This window comes from Poecilia latipinna, unplaced genomic scaffold (assembly GCF_001443285.1).
Source record: "Poecilia latipinna isolate Pla-1442-1.1 unplaced genomic scaffold, P_latipinna-1.0 Scaffold1760, whole genome shotgun sequence".
NCBI lineage: Eukaryota > Metazoa > Chordata > Actinopteri > Cyprinodontiformes > Poeciliidae > Poecilia > Poecilia latipinna.
Window position 1 is genome coordinate 121208 of NW_015114376.1, and position 6066 is coordinate 127273.

Genomic DNA, 6066 nt, shown 5'->3' on the forward strand with positions numbered 1-6066 from the left:
TGACAAGCTGAAAATGTTGTTTTACCACCAGGGAGAGAACTAAAACATGCAGGATGCCGGGCCTCGAGGACCGACTTTGGACACCCCTGCTGTATTGCATAGTTATTCTGATTCAAATATTATCATTTCCTTCAGAACTAGCTAACTTTCTGTGTCCATTGCACACTTAACCAATAAGGAGTTGGCTAGTTTGAATGAACTGTTGCAAAACAACAGTTGACAGTTGGGATCTAATGCAACACCATGGAAATTTAGAGCAGGATGTTTCCAAATGGGCTGGATGCCTTTCTTAAGTAGCGATGCCATTTATTATTTTTTTTAGGGGGAAAACTCAAAAATGTGAGATTTTCCAAAAAACAAACTGTGTTTCTCTGGAGTGCTGCTCAGCTCTCTCTCACCCAGCAAGTGGTTTGCGGCGGAGAGTGAGACAGATGGCGGTGTGGACGGGATCCTGAATGGCTGACCAGGTGTCTGGTGGCCATATGGACTCAGTCCTCTAAGCTGAAAACTCATTTTACTTCTGCTGCTCATTTCTAACAACAAACAGCAGCCTGTTGTCATTAGCTGCAACCCAATCCAACTAAACCCAAAGCAAATGTTGTGAACATTTGCATTTTCACTCTGGATAATGATAGGGATTCATTCCGGGCTGCAGTACACATGTGAAACAAATGAGATATGGATAACTGCAGATTAAGTGCTGCAAAGGATTTCTCTTTTTCTACTGTGAGGAATGTCAGGGCTATTGCAATAATACGTAATAATGTGACTCAACTTCCTCATGCTGTAATACTTAAGTTGAGTGACAAATAAAGCTACGTTATTTCTGAAGGAGTTTTTGTTTTACTTGAACCAGGGGGGTCCAAAGTGCAGCCCATCAGCCACAACTGGCTCAGTTTCTGCTATGTTTATCTAATTATGCAACTTTTTGCAGTTTAATTACATAGTAAGGACCACATGTATCCAGTGATTTTCATGCTTTATCTTGCTTGAACTTTTTTTTTTTCTTGGCTAAATGCAACAAATATGACACAAAAGAGTCACCCAAATTCTATTTGCATCACTGGAAATTGACAAAAGTTTTTAAAGTTTGACCCTTTTTCAAAATGGATACCACCTTTCAAATAATGCAAACAAGCAAAGTCCTTTTTAAGCTTGGAATCTCCAGTGATTGACTCATCCCTTCACAAAATATCAACTTTTTATATTTTCTTATGGAAATATTGCATGCTTACTCTATTGTTGTGCTCATAAAAAAGAAAAAAAATCACACTTAAGTTTTTTTTTTTTTTTCTTTGTTTTGATTTTTGTGGTATTCATGTATTTTTTTCCACATATTTTTGGGGGACTTTTGAAGATTTTGGCCCATGTGTCAAAAGTTGATTTTAGCTTTTCTGGAGCAGACTAATGCTGACTCAGTTTTGGTTAAAAAAAATCAACACTATGGTAGAATTTAACTGTAAAACCTTAAAAATAATATTAAAAAAGCAGTCCAGGCCCCTAATCATGGCATAATAGAGACAAAAATCCTTTTAGTTCCATTAATTAGCAAACCAATGTGTTTTTTATACTTGCTATGGAGTTCTGGCAGCTTTTCACACAAATAGGGTCCATCAGGGCACATCCAGCTTTTCATCTGTTTCACATAAACTGTGCTAAAAGGCTTTAGTGGGGGGTAAAGAGCTGGACTACTGTGGATCGAGTGCCACATGACTAAAGTTGTATACTTTGGGAATATTTCAAGTGGTTGCATTGTGGTTTGACAACCCATTTGCAGTAGATCCAGGGTGCTCCCACCTTCTTCCAGCTGGACCCGAAACAGAAAACACTAAAGCTTCGGGGAGGGAAAACCAGAAGCAAGTCTCTGTCGCCGAATCCAACATTTTAGAAAGAAAAGAAAAAAGTCAGATAGATTTGACAATAATCCATTGGATCAGAGTGGATGACGGTCCAGTTGTCAGGCCTGCTCTCCACATTCTGTATATATGAACATATTAAAGCTTCTGCAAACCAAATAAGCTTGTTTTAATGTCGTTGATGTGGCATCTCAGAGCACGACTGCTGCAACCCCAGGCTCTTATTTAAGCTAAACGACCTGGACCGTTATCTTCCACACAGCATGTGGAAATACTTGGAGGGGTTCTGATGGACTACTCCCATCTGTAGACCACCTAACTATGATGAAGAGTAGTAATTACCGCCAAAGACATCATCAAAGTTGCACAGATTTAGCCACTAAAGGCATTCCTGCGTTTTGGGACTCTGGTAAAAAGAATCATGTTAAGTGAGTTTTCAAATCAGCAGAACATTAATCACAGGCCGTCGTGTTGCGCTTTCTGGCATATGACATTTAGTTTCCAGCTTGATGTGGGCAGGAAAAGGTTTTTAGCTAAGCTTATCTTCACATGTATCAATGACAGTTAAGCCCAAAATTACACATTTTTTGATATTATCAACATGTTTCTTCAAACTAAGTAGACACTTGAGTCCTGACCTGAATCTGGTAGATGATCTGAGTATTAAGCTAAAGATCAGGGTTATGGTATACACATTTTCAAAGACTTAAAGTTGATCACCAAATACAAAGCTTTAAAACACTGGTAGAAACATGCAAAAAGCTGGTCAGCAATAATAAGAAGAGTTTGACTGTTATAATGCTAATGGAGTGTAGAAAATACACTTTGACAGGAAAGAATTTGAATTTTTATGATTATTTTATATTGATTTATGGGGGGAGGGAGTGTTATATATTTTCCAGTCACATAGTGCAATTGTATAAGACAGTCAACTAACTATGTTATCTTCAGTTGTTAAACAATGCTATATATACCAAAAATAATTGAAAAGAAATTTGTCTTTGCATCAAATTGGCCTATGTCTCTTTAAGAACCTCATGTCCTTTCCGACATGCCCCCTTTAGTACACCATCACTGCAGTGCTTCTCAATGCCGTCAGTTATTATGGTATTAATATGTATTCATGTCTATGGTTTACAACTGTTTAATTATTAAAACTTTTTTGTTCATATTTTAGCTTAGACTTGGCAAAGAAGACAAGATTTAGTCAGTCATAGAAAGGCATACAGAGACATCTTCTTCAGTGAAACCTATTAAACAAAGAAATACTAAATAAATAAATGAAAAAATACACAAATAATTTATTTTTTATACTCTGCTCTCCCCCTTAAATTTTTACTTGTCTGGTTTGGTTATCCCTGTGAACATTTTCTGGGAGCACCACTGGGTTCAGTTCTGCATAAAGTAAGGGTTATTTTCTGTTTAGCAACTTTCTTTTTTATATATCCATATTTTATAATCACAATATTGTGTGTAATACTGCTTATCTTTGAACTAGGTCCAGAAATTAAATACTTCTTCATGAGTTTTATATATTTTTTTATTGGTTTTAGCTATTAAATCTAATGTTCAATAAAAAAAAAAATACAAGGTCATGGAAATAAATATTATCATAAACAGTAATTTGAGAAGAGCTCAGTTCTGTTGCAGTGTTATCGTAGCTATAAATCTTTATCTGCAACTATCAAATACTAAAGTGGATAAGCTTCCAGAAAGCTTCTGCCATGCAGCGGTTCACTTTACAGTGCATTCATGGTTCTTTATGTATTTAAGCAGCATTTTATAGTGAAGAGGAGGGAATAGTAAACCTCTGCATTGCAGCAGCTCTCTTCTTGGCATTAGAGCTTGTAAAAGTGTTGAGATAATATTTGGCAGAAGTGATTTGTTTGGGAGAGCTGTTAAATGTCAAACATTTGCCCAGATCCCACTAATGAAATTTGTCACAGCAGCATTGAGGCACTCTGAGCTGCAGTTTCTGCTCATGATCTCAGGGTGGAGAACAATTCACATGAGGGAATCCAGTCAGGAACACGAGCGTGACGCCAACATCTAAAACAACTGAAGGTCCAACATTCACTAGGTTCTGTGTTCATTAGTTTTGCCCCGACACATTTTCATAGAAATGTTTTTCAGTTTGTTGCTAAATCTTTAAAGCTGCAGTATGTAACATTTTTAAAAAAAAATATGTTTACATGTAAAAAAAACTATCATTACGTCGTGACAGTGGAATATTAGATAAACAGAAAAAAATCGATCTCCTCTGCCTTCTCCCAGTGCTAACAGGAAACAACCAATCAGAACCAGGATAAGAATTTCAGTGCTGTCAATCATACTCCTGTACACGCTGCTCACAACCTCCATCTTGCTTCCTGCCCAATAGAGGTTGTCATGAATGCTATTACTAGTTAGTATGACCACTAAGGAGCTCCTTTAGCGGCACGTACATATGGTTGATTGACAGTGTAAAGAGTCTCCCCTGGCTCTGATTGGTTGTTTTTCACCAGGATTGCTGCACTTCTTCAGAAGCAAAAGTAGCTAATTTGTTCCTGTCTCATAACATACTTTTTAATAAAAATGCAAAAAAATAAAATTTTTGTAAGTTACATGCTGCAGCTTTAAGCAGTTTTTTCCTATAACAAAAGTATATTCTAACTGCCCAGAGAAAACCTAAACTAATAGAGCTTATGATTTACAAAAATTCAACATACTGCATCAGATTTACAACATGCATTGAAGAGGTCTTCACAGATTCATGTTGGTGCTTCTTGTTGCTTTGGGGCGGGGTGAAGCAAATTCTGTAAGTAAGTGCTCTGATTGGCTGAAGGCAAAGGCTATCTGCCATTTCTCAGCTGATTTGTAACCGATTACTGTGTTACATTAATTATTCTATTCTTTACAGCTTAATGTCATTTTATTGAGTATAAATAATAGAACAGTTGCTCTCGAAGACATATAACAGTAGAAAAAAATTGTGAAATCCATGATCCATAATAATGGTGAAAAGACAATAGAAAACAAAAAATAAAAAGGAAAAGCAGTTACATAAGCAGTGGCGCCACCAAGTGGGTGCCACATCAACTGAAGTTTATTCATTTTGTTTTGAGCACCAGGTTCTGGACAAGGCCTTTACGTTTCGTTTTAATTAAGGAAATCTAAGACTTTTATTAGATCTTCATAGGTGGCTCATTCTCAAAAAGTTCAGGTTCCAAGACAACATCTTAGTTTTATACTTTAAAAAAACGTCAATGAGATGAAAACAGTGTGTTAGTTCCACCGTCATTTCCTGGTTGCTGTTCTTAATAGATACACCACTGACGCAATTCATTATCAAGTTAAGTTGTCTGGGCACTAATCAGAACAATATGCTTTGAGGGAGTCATTTAGTCTCTGCTCCTGCAGAGAAAGGCAAATTAGTTGGCCAGTTGTCCGCTGAAGTTCTATCCACTCTGACCCAACTGCTTGGATTTAAAGAAACCAGTGAGTCACTGCTACTTTTTTGCATGTTTCTATTCTCTTAAACTAGCGCTGAGAAAAGTAACCACACCCCTTTCCAGGCATCTGGACCCGATTTCTGAATGATCATTTTTCTGCCTCAGCACCTTCAGAAAGTCGCCCCTTCTTGGAATGGGTTTGCTGATTAAATACATGGCCAAAGATTAGGGATGCACCAATACTGTCATAGTTCGGGTTTGGGTGAGGTGAGAGAGACGCACGCAGGCCAGAATGAAGATGTGTTATTTTAATGATAAAGTCCACAGGGAAACAGGCTGACACGACCGGTAACACATGACGACATAGACGAGGATCCGATGAAGAACACAGACAACAGGTGAGACTAAATACACACGGGGTAATCAAGGGAATGAGACACACCTGGGAGACAATCAAAGGGGAGGACAGGACAGAGACTCACAGGGAAACAGAATCACACAGAAAAAACTCAAAACTAAACACACAGAAACACACATCATGACAGATGCACTTTTTTCACTTCCGATATGTTACTGATATCTGTGGTTTAGAATCGGCCAATGCTTATATAATATAGAAAAACCATAAAAAATTCCCTAAAAGCTTTTTTTTTTTTTTTTTTTTTTACGAGTTTATTTGATAACTGTGCACCAGTACAACACACTTAAATACACAAACACCTTCACAAGCTTGGTCAAACATGAGCTTTAATTTGTTCAGTTAGTTAGGAGTATAGCAG